General features: G+C 39.3%; 1 long non-coding RNA gene across 4 annotated transcripts in view; it reads right to left on the bottom strand.

Annotated features, from left to right (window-relative positions):
• The window catches only part of LOC149108072 (uncharacterized), a 28,230-nt gene that overhangs the window by 12,592 nt on the left and 466 nt on the right, over nucleotides 1–15,172 (bottom strand). The window contains exons 1-2 of one of the 4 annotated variants that reach the window (XR_016209005.1): nucleotides 11,747–11,885; nucleotides 5,916–5,997 (exon numbers count right to left, since the gene is read on the bottom strand). This is a non-coding gene — a long non-coding RNA (uncharacterized LOC149108072). Of the gene's footprint in view, nucleotides 1–5,915; nucleotides 5,998–10,934; nucleotides 11,637–11,746; nucleotides 11,886–15,172 lie in introns of those variants that run through there. The other 3 variants (XR_016209006.1, XR_016209007.1, XR_016209008.1) reach the window with 3 other exon arrangements.

Here is a 15,172-nt window from a genome sequence, read left to right as displayed (position 1 = left end):
TTCACTTGAATGTCTTGCTTGACAAGGGCTGAATGATCCGAACATAAAGCCTTCAGAAATTTTTAAGGTTGACCAAAAAAGGATGAAATGCGCATAACTTATACATCTGACACTGGCAGTCGAAGCTTTTGACTTATATTATACGACAGTCGACCGATATACCACCGAATGTCGACCGATATTCCACCGACACTCAATGGTCTAAGTATCGGCCGCGTGTCGGCCGCTATATCGATCGACACTCGACCAATGTTTCGGTCGACCTATCGACCGACACTCAGCCGATATCTCGGCCAATATTTTCCGAGGACAGTTTTTCAGAACCGAGGTCGGTTGCCCAGAAACAAAAACTGATCCGACCGACATATCTCGGCCGATATCTCGGCCGATATATCGGTCGATATGTCGACCGACATATCTCGGCCGATACATCGGCCGAGTGTCGGTCGATATGTCGACCGATACATCGGTCGAGTGTCGGTCTATATGTCGACCGATATGTCGGTCGAGGGGTGCACAAAATACACATGATCCAAATATTCAACATTGCATCAAGGTTTCGTGACGGAAGCAATTGTAGATAAGTCATCCGTAAAAAGTGCCTATCTAAACATCTGTAATAATCATTGATGACCTTCGCGTTTTTCTGTAGTTTTCAGTTTCAGTTTAAGCCAATCAAACGAGTGATAATATGCTTTCCATAACGGCTATCTTTAAAACGAGGAACGGGGAACGGGGAACGGGGAACGGGGAACGGGGGACGGGGGACGGGGGACGGGGGACGGGGAACGGGGAACGGGGACGGGGAATCTTTAAAATGGGGAATCTTTAAAAGCAGGAATCTTTAAAAGCGGGAATCTTTAAAAGCGGGTGATTTCTTGTCAACCACTGTTTCGACTTTCCGTCCTTGTTCCTGGTTTTTGTGATAAAAACGGCTCCAAACGACCCTTCTCCTATCACATCTTGTTCGCCGAGATCATTCCACTTAAAGTGTGGAAGACCTTCAAAGCGACCGATTCTTTCTTCTTTAAAGTGAATGCAATGGGCACTTGTAATTGTCTTCGCATGACTGCATAGCGTAGAAAGAGATATCATTAAGCATGCAATGACGGATTATACGCGAAATTCGCCGTCACATCGTTCGGGCATCGAGCATCGAATTACTTGATTGCTGGTTTTCAGTGTCATGCCATTCAAAAGAAATCAAAATCAAAATCAAAACAGTTCAAATGATAAAGTCCAGAATCTTGAAGAGAAAGAAGGTAAATATGCAAAGGCTTTCGCCAAGATTCAGGTCACAGCAATGTTTCTTACGCAAGATATGCGGAGAACCTTTTTACCCAAATTTATAGAGATTTTGATGGAGACGCCATGCTGGCGCCCATCCGGATGGCGGCCGGAAACCAACAGAAACATCTGTCACTGGGTTTTGCTACAAAAGCGTGAATTTATCTCTTCAGGAACTCAAAAACATTTTAAAAATAATACTTTTTCTAAGACATGAACTGTTCAGATAGCCAAATTCCCCGAAATAAGTCACTCTTTTCACCAACATGACAGCTTTCTTGCCCGTCATGTAATTGCCGCGTCACGCAAAAGCTTAGAAATTCAAGCGTAGTCTATTACAAAACCAAGAACCCACTTGGAGCAAAAACTTGTATGACTATTAGTTTTCAGCTGCTCTTACACATCATGAAAGTAAAATCTCAGGATGATTAATAGTTTTGTAGTTTGAATTTTAGCGACGTCATGTGAAAACCAGACTTAGGGGACTGTTGATTTATCGATTAAACAACCAAAAACGTGTTTTCCCTGCCATATATTTGTCGTTAAGTCGTAAGTCCTTCCATTAGCACATGATAAGGCTACGACAAATATCCATCGCTGCGAAACTAAACGTCACAGTCCGGAGTTAAGGTAAATCCAGGCAGTTCGATTCTTTGGTCGGTCTAGCGGATTTCAAAGAGTGATAATTGAGATTTGAACCGCTCCATTATCCCGCTAAACCGATGTGCTTTAATAGCGTGCAATAAAATTGCAATGAATAAATTCCACAACTGTCTCTGTACCTGTTGAGTTGATACATGAGACAGAATAAATAACTTCCGGTGGGAAACTGAGAGATTCTCGTTCACTTTTCGGAAAAGATTAACGCTATTAAATATTCCCCACTTTAAAGATTCCCCGTTTTAAAGATTCCCGCTTTTAAAGATTCCCGCTTTTAAAGATTCCCCATTTTAAAGATTCCCGCTTTTAAAGATTCCCCATTTTAAAGATTCCCCGTTCCCCGTTCCCCATTCCCCATTCCCATTCCCCATTCCCATTCCCTGATTCCCCGTTCCTCGTTTTAAAGATAGCCATAGCGCAAAGGGTGTTTTCTTACAGACGTCACACCAAAACAAACATTACACAATTAGTGGTTTTCACTTCTTCCTAGAACATTCCAGTGATTTCTGCGGGGCAAACAACTGAAAGTTATTTACTAAATAGAGATGCTTCTATCGCTTTATTCGTTATTGGGCTATTTTCGTAGTAATTGCTGGTTTTCAGTGTCACGCAATTCAAAATAGATCAAAGTAAAAATCAAAACCGGTCAACAGATAAAGTCCAGAATCTGGGAAATGAAAGAAGGTAAGTATGCAAAGACTCTCGCCAAAGTTCTGGTCCCAGCAATTTTTCTTATGCGAGATATGCGGAGAAATTTTTTACCCAAATTTATAGAGATTTGTATGGAGACGCCATGCTGGTGCCCATCCGTATGGGCACCAACATGGCGGCCGGAAACCAACAGAAACATCTGTCACTGAGTTTTGCTACAAAAGCGTGAATTTATCCCTCGAGGAACTCTAAAACATTAAAATAATACTTTTTCTAAGACATGAACTGTTAAGATAGCCAAGTTCCCCGAAATAAGTCACTTTTTTAACCATCATGACAGCTCTTTAGGCAGTCATGTAAATGCCGCGTCACGCAAAAGCCTAAAAATTCAAGCGTAGTGTATCACAAAACCAAGAACCCATTCGGGGCGAGAATTTGTATGAATATTAGTTTTCAGCTGCTCTTATACATTATTTAAGTAAAATCTCAGGAAGATCAATAGTTTTGTAGTTCGAATTTTGGTGACGTCATGTGAAAACCAGCTATTTGCTGGGGAGAAGGTATCTAGGTATCGTGACAAGTCTGACAGCGGCTTTCCCCGGAGTGCTGCGAGAGCGGACGTGATAAATGATGGATTATTCAGCCACTGTTTACATTCATAGAATCAACGTGGTTACGTTATTCTTGAATGTTCCAGCGATAGCTAGAAGGACGGGGAAGAAACTGTAACTGTTAATGGTAATTTGGTTTCTTTAAATGGTTTATTCAGGGTAAAAAATACGTGTTATGGGACACCAGATATCCGGCCAGATATACACAATTCTTGTTCAAGTGTGATTATTGTCTCGCATCTTTTGTTATCCCGCCGGCATGGTACAAGTTATAACCATACCTATTAAAATAATACTACACAGACCATTGTATAATTTCTGTTCGACTCTTCTATTTCTAGGCTGTATTCCTGTATTCTACAGTTAAACATGACTTAAAAAGTAAGCTTAACAATGTAAACTTCTTCGTAGCCGATATAAGACAATTTGAGAAATAAAATTAATTAATTGTACGCGTGCACAGATTGGTTTCTGACGTTCCTTGCACCCAGGACTGGAAATAAGAAGACTTCAGATCTGCTCAGAAGTGCAACTAATCCCTAATTGTTTCGAGAAAAAAAGTTCGATTTCCTTTCAAGAATACGTAACCGTATATGCAAGCTTCTGTCCAAAAAAATAAATCAACTGGCGTCTTTTCGTTACAGTGGAAGCCACGTTGTGATTACAGTGCGAGTAACGGGCCAGATAGAAAACTCAAAACGTAAACTGAGGACAATGAAATGGTAGCTTCTCGTGGCGGCAAGTGACGGTCTGTTTGACGTAAATACATAAACACTATCGACTCCTCTGCGTTCTAGGCACTCGTAGAGATTCAGTCCTTGACGGCGAATTATAATAATTATTATTATTCTCGCTGGAAAAATTTAGCTTCAAAACTCACTTTGAGACAACTGAAGCGAAACCGCTGAGAAGCCTACAAAATTTACGGATGGAAACTAACCAATCAATAAATTGCGAAGTTTTCTGTTAAGTTAGCAATACTTCGCTGCTCGAACTCTACGGCTCAACTTGATTCGTCAATCTGTATACAACGTCTTCACGGTTTTAAAATTTTGAGAACGGCCAGTAGGAAACTACAACCAACAAACGATGATCATCCTCTCTTACAACAGTTTCGTTGCAAAGATGCGTAAAAACAGTGATACCTAAAATGCGTTCCGAAAAGAACCGTAAAGATACGTTTTTGATACCTTTCCGAATTCCATAAAGGCGCGTAAAGGTTGATCGACATAAAGAAACAAACAGTGTGTAAAGATGCGTAAAGAATGTTAAAGACGCGTAAAGTGTGTCAAACGAAACAGGTCAAAATAGTTCGGTATTTCTATTGAAGATGGATAAGACATAATTATTTCACTTCTCTAAGTATTTCTCTAAATAGAAAGTGGTAAATTATATCCATCTAGATCCTCATCCTTTACGAACATTTAACATACTTCACGCAGTCTTTGCGCGTTTTCTGAATTTACGCATCTTTACGGAACACGGAACTTGTCCGTAAAGAGGAGGCCTTATATTTACGGTTCTTTACGCAAAAGTTAAAGATTCGTAAAGTTTGGATTTCATGCTGTGAGAACAATGAAATGGTAGCTTCTCGTGGCGGAAAGTAACAGTCGGTTTGACGTGAAGACATAAACACTATCGACTCCTCTGCGTTCTAGACATTCTTAGAGATGCAGTCCTTGACGGCGAATTATAATAATTATTATTATTCTCGCTGGAAAAATTTAGCTTGAAAACTCATTTTGAGACAACTGAACCGAAACTTTTAAGAAGCGTACAAAATTTACGGATGGAAACTAACCAATCAATAAATTGCAAAGTTTCCTGATAGGTTATCAATATTTCGCACTTTGTTGGATTTTCAAATTTGTTAAGAACTTGTTCGTGTTATTCAATGTTATTGGTTTATGTGAGAAAAAAAAAGCGCTATCTTTTGTTCTCAAGTATTAACTCTTAGCTTTTTCAAGAGGTCTGGTTCGAGTAGTAACTAAAAATTAAAGTTTTGCTAATTATGTTCGCTCAAGACTTTTGGCCTAAGTTTTTCGTAAAACAATTTTTTTCTCTCACAAACGAGCAGGTGCCAAGTTCCATTGCTCAAATGCGACCGATACAATTAAATCAAAATTGTTCACCTATCCAAAAACTGTGGGATAAATTGATCTGCTACCATCTAGTCAGAAGCGAGTATTTGCGGTAGCAGTATTATTAGCAACAAAATCTTTATAAAATCGAGTACAGATACGAACAAGCTAGCGGAGATTGTAATGCATATGCACAAGGTCAGTTGAACAATTCGCGGAAGCAGCGAAGCTATAGCTTGTGCAGCAAACTCTAAAATAAACTAGAAAGGGGGGCGTGGACATTTCGTCTGCCGTTGAATGGAAACATAAGTTATTTTATTTATCATCTCCATGCCTTATCCAAAAACTACTAACACGGTAATAGCATTGACACCGGGGCATTGATACTATAACATCATTACCATTTTGACTAATTGCCAGTGCTAAGATTCCATTACTCCCTTTCACTCTACGTGCATCACTTCAGACTGCATATGCAACAGTGTAACCCCAACAACAACACCAGAAAGGTTTTTCCCCCTCGAACTAACACAAATAACTCTACAATAATGTTTATTAATAGAGTTTTCACAAGTTAAGCACAAGGTAATAACGTATAGTTTTCACATCTCAATTCTACACTAACCCTTCTCGCCATTTAGGACTGCTGCGCACTTTAATGCTCTTAAATTGCTATTCAAATACAAATGAACTTCGCTGTGCAATCCCTAGGAAAACAAAAACATCCTAAATAACTGGAGTTCACGAATGCAAATACAGACAACGCCAAATAACTAATAATTATATTCACGAAAAATTATTTAAATTTAAAGACCGCCAAGAATACAAAAAGACATAACTAGACATATCAAAATTTCTACAGCAGTTATGTCTTAAAAGTTTTGTTAAAACTTCCAACGCAGAAAGCTAACACTGTTTTACAATAAACCGCAAATAAAGAAAACCTCATACCCAAATCACTCAGATATCCAAGCCAAAAAGGCCCCAGCAAGCCAAATTGTCTCAACCTTGTCCTAAACATGCAGTCTTAGGGGCAAGTTGTCCTTTCAGATCCCTTTCAGGTGCCTTTTGCCCTCAAGATCTAACCGAATTCGCAAAAACATGCCCTCAGTGACTCAAAGACAGTCCCAGCGGCCAGAAGTCCTCTCACCACCCCCCCCCCCGGCTAGGAGATTGGCCAATCACGCATGCACTTGGCATGGACCACTCCAGCAGAGTGCCATGTCAACACAGAAGCCTCAAACAAGGTCAAACAACTGAGTAAAATACCCAGAAACACAGTCAACATCAAGCTTATTTAACACTGAAAACTCAAATTCTAGCTAGTTGGAGGTGTCACTAAAAGACACCCTCCCCTCCCCCCTGCTTTTGACAGCTGGTCCCCAGCAAGCCACCAGCAGATAGGCCAGGCATTGGGCCATGTGCCCAGCCTAGCCTTTACTGAGCCCCCCCTGGGTTTAAAGTCGCTGGCTTAGCCTGGATTCGGGCGAAGCCCGAATCCAGGCGAAAACCTAGCGGGCATGTTTTTGCGAATTCGCTTAGATATACATGTTTTATGTGGACGAAACGGTATCAATCACTATCAGCTTAAAGTTTACAAAGTTACAGCGTTGAGTCCCGGATCATCGGACGAAATTAAATCAATAGTGATGAAGACTGAAGAACAAAAACAAATGCAAATTGAAATTCAAAAAGTTTCAAACCTTGCGCGAAATAGTGGAATTAAAACACTTCTTATCAAGTATCTAACATCTCTATTTTATTTTTGTTACATACTGACGACAAAATCCAATGCCTTTAAAAGCATATTGCGTTGTTGACTATACTTAAAAGATTGAAATGATTATGAAGCCCGACAAAGTTCTTTGTTGCATGTTTTTGTTTTCATTTTGGTCTTGACCATGCATTAAACACAATAGGTGATTATTTCTCTTTCACAGACTATGACTCAACTAAAAAGTTTCGGTTATGTGATTTATGCACATTACATATGATGGCAAAACGAAAGACTGTTTACTGTCGTGGACCTTCCACAAAAATCGTGGCATCTTTGTCTGTTCTTTTGAAGTTTGACGAGCTTTAAAACTATTCCAATCTGCTGGCTATGAGTTGACTGATCAATAAAATTTACATTCCTTGCCTCCCTCTTATAGAAACTAACTGACTTGCTCACAAGACGAATACGTCATATTTATTACATGCGAGTGCACATTTCATAATTTTCTTTGCGTGATTTCATTGATTTCCTTCTGCCCCCTTCTCATGGTGACAATATCAATTCACAGAACTAAAAAAATTCCTTTTCTTACAGCAAACGATTAAGTTTGGGATTAATTATAACTATCATTAATTTTATGCACTGCATAGAAGCCTTGGATACGAGTTAATGAAAAGATTTTTGGTCCAAGAGCAACCGCAGTCATTTTGAAAATTTTCCATCCTTTCAAATAACCTGGACTTGGAGTGATGTCTTTCGAATAAATGATTCATTCAGCAACTCTCTGCCATGTGTACTTGCCGAGATGGCAAAGATGGCGAGCTTAGTAACCAAGATCTGGCGGGGTGAATATAGCGCCATATGATGAGCTTTTGAACCAATCAAAATATCCAATTCTTATATTCACCTCTGTAAATTATACTAAAAGCTCATGTTATGGGCACGATGTAAATTTAAGGTGTTTCGTTACACTATCTTGACATCAAAGTGCAACCACAACCAAGAAACTGAAATAAAAGTGAGGGAATTCCCTTGCAAGATAAGGTCAGATAGTGACAAAGACAATGAGGATTGCTGCAAGACTACTAAATGAAAGAATAATTATAAGGTGTGTTACACCTTTGCTATCTTCATTTTCTGCTAAATATATACGGAAGAAAAGGCCGAAAAGGAAACAGTTGATCGTATCACGCATGCGTTTGTCGGTATCCGCGATGTGGGTTTAAAAACGTATACGGGATAAAGATGCCTTGGTGGAAAGATAACTCGTTCTCTTCGGCAAGCGGGAAGTACGACTCTTTTGGAATAATAAATGATGGGATACTGAATAATAATATATGTAAAAAAAAACCCACGAAATCGCATTTTCTCTCTGAACCCTACAGTTTCACTAAACTGATTTCAAAGGAGCGCGCATTAGCTCAGTGACCACGAAATACACCTCTAGGGGCCACAAAATACAAAGATACAAATAAACAAACAAACAAACAAACAAAACAAAACAAAGCAAAACAAAATTACTTTTGTTCAGAGTTCATTCGTTATCCTCGGTGCCTCCATGGGTCCTCCCTCCCCCGGTAGGGTAACGTGATACGCGTTTTTGTCAATTGTTTCGTTTGATTTCATGTGGACACCCAAATTATCAATCGAAGAAAATCGATTTTGCCGAGGCTAAATCAAGCTATATGCGAGCGATTAAAGGTTCATTAACCGATTCATGCGCGCTTGCGTGCGTTGCTAAGGAGGTGAAATTTCACTTCCGGTTACTGACGTCAGCCTCGGCGCGGAAAATAAAAACAGCTCTGTAACTTGCAAATTCTCTTATATTTTAGATGTTTTTCTTGGTGTTTCAAAAAATAAAAAGTAAAAAAAGTGCAAGCAAAAACGAAATAAGAGAACCAAAAACAAGAGCAATAGAAAGAGAAAAAATAACTCTGTGTGGCTTTGTTTGATCTTACCGAAGTGCGCTGGTAGTGTTAATTGCGTACGCGCTGATAGGGTAACTTCCAACATATTTCGGGCGCACTTCCGGTTTCTTTAAATGCTAAAGGAAACGCGGTTTTTCGTGAAATCCAGCCTTTTTTGACGAGTTTCGATTAAAGCTAACGTTGGAAACATAGCTATGCATTCTTTTTTCGAAATCATGCTTTTTTTTCAGAAAGTTATGAATTTTTCAATATCCCGAAATTCTCTCAAAATCTGACATTTTAGAAATGAAACAAAATATACGCATAGCGTAATGAGGATTTAAATTAGAATAATAAGTCAACGAAAAAAATCCCGTTAAAGTAATTTGCCTGGGAGCCTTTGTATTTTTTCAGTATTAGTCATATGACCATGGGCGTGACCCAATGACGTCATCGCCTGCGTTACAACCTCGTTCCCAGGCTCTCTCTCCTCTGCCTCCCTTGGTCGTTGGAAGAAAGACCCTGGTTGCGGCTGGTCACGTGCCCACCTAGAATATGGATGGTAGAAAAGACTGTTAGGCGGGACTAGCGGCAGATGATTGTTGCTGTGACAAACTTTGTAGATTTCAAAACCTCGAGCAGTCGCTAAAAGCTACCCGCTCCATCGGCGTTCGAAGTCGAATTTTGCTGATGAAGAATGCTACATTATTTCTGCCGTCTCCAAAATATAGAGGACTTTCGTTCACAAAGAAATTTGGCAGTCGAATGAACAAAAACTTTTTGACAGTTCGCACGTGTAAAACGTTACGTACCGAATCGAAGTGAAACCAGTGGATCAGTCTCTTAAATCTTTGAATTCGGAGGTAATTCATTTTCTTCTTTGTGCGGTATTTTGGATGTTAAAGAGTATTTCTGTCAAACGGTCGATTAGCCGAGTATTCTGACTTGCATTTGATTTACAGCAATGTATAATAATTTACAGTCTTGTTGACATAAGCCCGCGCTTATATTTCATCTGCATCAGGTTTAAGTAAGTTTATATTTAGACAGATGTTTAAACACGTACGGTTCCCTAGCATAGTCAAGAATTATATTTTGCAAAATGATAACTAAAACATCGTTTTATATAGCGAGCAATGTACAGTGAGGTTAATTCAGGCAACAAGAAACATCGAAACAGTTTTTACTTCTTAGTAATTCGACCGGCTGGAATTGAAATCAAAGTCAGACAATTACGCTGGATATACGCTGGATATATATAAATATATTTCGTCTGACCTGTGTGAAGCTTACAATAGGACTGGAGAATTTCAAAGGTGTATTTGCCCGTGTGTGGCTTAAAGCGATGACCAGCAATCCCCTTTATTTTGATTCAGTTGAGATCGTAAAAAAAATTATTCCTTGACTCTACCCCGGTAGAAAAGTTTGTGTCACAGTTGGGCACGTGACCAGCCGCAACCAGGGTCTTTCTTTCAACGACCACGGGAGGTAGAGAAGAGAGAGCCTGGGAACGAGGTTGTTAGTGTTATTGATCATGAAAAAAACTTAAAACACATGAAATAACTCTGAACTAACCAAAAATGACGGGTTTATCAGAGAACAAATTTTCCTTAGCAACGATTCGAAAAGATCAGATAATATGTGTACAGCACTTCGTAACTGAAAGAGACCCGTTCTGTGATAGTGTTAGGTTCTGTATTATTTAAGGGTGGGAGATAATCAACGTCTTTGTAAAGTGACTATCACAGAGGTGTGTTCTTGATCCATTACAGTCTTATCTCAACCCTGAATGTATTTGCTCCTAACCGGTTGGTAAGGACATGAGGTATTAGCTAAAACAGATCACTAATAGAGTGCTAGCAGACTAGTGCTGGAAAAAGCATTTGATTCGGGATATCGAGACCATAACCACTAGACCATACAATTATATGAGGAGATAACCCTAGTGAGCGTGGTGGTTATGGTAACTGTTAACAGTGGAAGCCAAAATTATACAAAGTTTGAAACAAAAAAAACCTACCGTTGCGCAGCAGACTGTGTACAGCCGTTTGCTCTCCTCAAGAAAAACTGCAGAGGGACTTTTATGCGACATTGCTAGTATAGCGTGTTGTTTGCATAAATTATGGTTCCACAAAAGTATTTCAGTTTCAGAGCATCTGACGTCACAAGCCAAAATAAGCCGTATGCACGTTAACTTTGCACTGATAAAGCTACTTATGACCTCTGCTACGTTTAAAGATAAAAATAAAAAAAAAATTAAAAAGCAGAGAGCAAAAAACAGATCGGTAGCGAAATAATTTCGTCGCCTGTGTAATGTAGTTTGCCCGTTTTGATCGATGGCATTCTTCTTAATTTTCACTGCAACAGGCTGGCAAATCACGGGACAAACAAGCTTCAAGTTCGAATTCAACCGCAATTAGGGTAACGCGATATGCACGGGTATAAATTGTTTTATTTGCTTTGTTGTGGACATCCAAATTATCAACTGAAGAAAATCGAACTTACTTTTGCCGAGCAAAATCAAGCTATATGCGAACGATTTAATTCGAGTTTGACTGGTTGATGATGTTGCTAGAACAAAAGATGCCAAATTTGTATTAGTTTTCGTCTTTACAGTTAGGCCAGTAAGTGTACAGTTTTTCGTAACTGAAAGAGACCCGTTCTGTGATAGAGATGATCAACGTTTTTATAGCTAAAACAGGTCACTAAGAGTGCTAGCAGACTATAGCTAGTGCCGGAAAAAGCATTTGATTCGGGATATCGAAACCATAAACAGTTGGCCGTACAATTTTATACAATGTTTGAAACAAAATGAAATTATGACTAACTTACCGTTGCGCAGCAGTCTGTGTACAGCCGTTTGCTCTCCTCAATAAAGACTGCAGAGGGGCGTTTATGTGACATTGCTTATGTAGCGTGCTGTTCGCATAAATTATGGTTCCACAAAAGTATTTCAGTTTCAAAGCATCTGACGTCACAAGCGCAAACAGAAAAAAAAGAAGTGCTAAAAAGAAGCTGCCGCATGCACGTGAAATTTTCACTGATAAAGCCATTTATAATCTCTGCTACGTTCAAAGATGAAAATTGAAAAAACAAAACAAAACAAAACAAAACACAAAACAAACAAACAAAAAAACACACACGAAAAAAACCCCACAAAAACAAAGCAAATCAAAAGCGAGAAAAAAATTTGGTCGCCTCTATAATGTAGTTTGCACTTATTGATCGATGGCATTCTTCTTTATTTCCATTGTAACAGGCAGGCAAATCACGGGACAAATAAGCTTCGAGTTCGAATTCAACCTTCCCTATGTTATTTTATGACATCGAGTTATCATTCTCAACTGAGAGGACAAACAATACAAGATTAGCTGCTTACCATATTAGAGCTTCCTTTGAAAACTGAAAACTACGAAGCATTCCGGTGAGAAACGTATTTTGTACATTTCTGCGAACGGAACTGATCTCTTAGGGAATATATTATTAGCTCAAGAAACACAAAATACACCTAAAGAGCCCAAACAAAATAAAAATGACTGTTCAGATTTTATTCCTCGTTGTTCTCATCGCTAAACCCCTTTCTCCCCCCCCCCCCCCCCCCCTTTCTTCACCCCACTTTCCCCTCCAGGAGGGCATCGGGTGTAAATTTTCTAGTTTGATGCGCCACCCGAGTTACATTTTTTATCAAACGTAAAATGAGCTATATTCGAATTTGAGTTTGATCGGTAAGGACTGATGCTTGTTCAAAAAATACCGAAACCTTTTTTTGTCGGTACAGTAGGGTGGGTGTGCGTAAAGCATTTGTTTCTAGCGGAAGGAGAACTCAGTGTATGGCTCTTCTTGGACCGGGCTGGGAAATGGACACTTTTGTTTTTCGTCTAACTATAAAGGTGTGTTCTTGACTCATTGCAATCTCTCGGCTCAAGCCTAAATGTTGGAAAATCTGACGTCATAAGCGGAAACAACAAAATAAATGAAAATAAAAGAAAAAAAAATTAAAACAAAAACCAAACAAACAAACAAACAAACAAACAAAAAACAGACCGCTCGCAACAATTTCGTCGTGACCACTGTTGTTTGACGCTTTAGTCAATAAAGCTTCTAAATGTCAAAGTATTAAGGTTACTCTAAACCTTCGCGGGTGTCCTCCAGAAAAAAAGCTCGGACGCGGGCTGTTTTCAAGGAACCCCTAAATACTATATAACAACAGAAAGGTTATGAAATATAAAATATGATAAAATTATATTCTGTTTTGTTGATTGTTTTCCTAGGGCGGCAGAAGTCGTTAACGCGACCTACTGAAATTCCGGCGAATTCATCGGGTATCAACTGCGATTGTTGATGCAAAAAAAAAAAAAAAAAACTGTCCAGTGTTATTCACAAAGCATCTTTCTCTCAAAGTGTGTCAGTATTCTACATACTCTATTAATTCATTTAAGGGGGAGGGATTCCCTCGAAAAACGAGTGCGAGTTTTCGCCTTCTGAAGGTTTATAAACATGTCACGCCTTTCCAGAAGGATATGTCAACTCAAAAAGCCGCCAACCAATGAAATAACAGTACCCCTAGCGTTCATAGTATGCACACGAGAGCTTCGCGGGAAAGCGATAGTGCTAAAGTCACGTTTTAGACGCACAAGTTTTCGGCGGGTGGTCAACAGTAAAGGACTAAACAGAACGAAAGCGATGTGCAACAAGACAGAAAGGAACTGAGGAGCAATTGCCGAAGCGTGATTATCACGGGGCGCCCTTGACGGACATGAAATCTAAAATTGAAAGTATTGATACAGGACACCCAAATTATCAATCGAAGAAAATGTAACTTATTGTTGCCGAGGCTAAATCAAGACGAGCGATATCGAATAAATTCGAGTTTGATTGGCTCGTGATGTTGCTTAAACAAAACATGCCAAATTTGTATTAGTTTTCTTCCTTACAGTGGGGCCAGTATGTGTACAGCTTTTCGTGACTGAAAGAGATCCGTTCTGCGATAGAGTTAGGTTCTTCTTAGGGGTGGGAAATGATCAGCGTCTTTGTAAGGTGACTATCATAGATGTGTGTTCTTGATCCATTACAGTCTTATCTTAGCTTTTAATGTATTCGCTCTTAACAGGTTTGTAGGGACATGAGGCATTAGGTAAAGCAGGTCACTAATAGCGTGCTAGCAGACTTGTGCTGGCAAAAGCATTTGATTCGGGATATCGAGACCATAAACACTAGGCCATACAATTGTATGAGGAAGATACGGTAACTGTCAACAGTGGAAGCCGAAATTATACAATGTTTGAAACAAAAGAAAAAAAAACTTACCGTTGCGCAGCAGACTGTGTACAGCCGTTTGCTCTCCTCAAGAAAAACTGCAGAGGGGCGTTTATGTGACATTGCTAATATAGCGTGTTGTTCGCATAAATTATGGTTCCGCAAAATTATTTCCGTTTCAAAGCATCTGACGTCACAAGCGGAAACAGAAAAAAAAGTACGTAAACGAAATTGCCGTACGCACGTACACTTTGCACTGGTAAAGCCATATGTTATCTCTGCTATGTTTAAAGATGAAAATTAAAAATAAAATAATAATAATAACAATAATAATAATAAACAGAGAGAAAAAAGCAACAACAACAAAACAAAAGACCAATAGCGAGAAAAAATTCGCCGCCTTTAAAATGTAGCTTGTACGTATTAATCGATGGCATTCTACTTCATTTCCATTGTAACAGGCAGGCAAATCACTGAACAAACAAGCTTTGAGTTCGAATTCAACCTTCCCTTTGTTGCTTTTTGAATATGACAACAAGTGAATATTCCCAACTGAGAGGGCAAGCAATACAAGATTAGCTGCTTACCATATTAGAGCATCCTTTGAAAACCGAAAACTCCGAAGCATTCCGGTGAGAAACGCATTTTGTACTTTTGTGCGAGCGGAACTGATCTTTTAGGAAATACATTATCAGCTCAAGAAACACAAAATACACCTAAAGAGTCCACACGAAATAAAACTGACTGTTCAGATTTTATTCCTCGTTGCTCTAAGCTCCCCCCCCCCCCCCCCCCTGCACCACCTTCCAACCCCTCTAGCAGGGTATCGGATATAAATTGTCTAGTTTAACGCACCACCCGAGTTTCATTTTGTATCAAACGTAAAATAAGCTATATGCGAACGATTGAATCCGAGTTTGATCGGTAAGGACTGCTGCGTACAAAAAAAAATATATATATATACCAAAACCACTTTTTTGTCGGTACAGTAGGCCTGGTGTT

Source organism: Orbicella faveolata, unplaced genomic scaffold (assembly GCF_042242905.1).
Source record: "Orbicella faveolata isolate gen_17 unplaced genomic scaffold, um_ofav_v1 contig_26, whole genome shotgun sequence".
Classification (NCBI taxonomy): Eukaryota; Metazoa; Cnidaria; class Anthozoa; order Scleractinia; family Merulinidae; genus Orbicella; species Orbicella faveolata.
The sequence above is the reverse complement of the archived record's forward strand: the minus strand, read 5'-3'. Positions and strand labels throughout refer to the sequence as shown.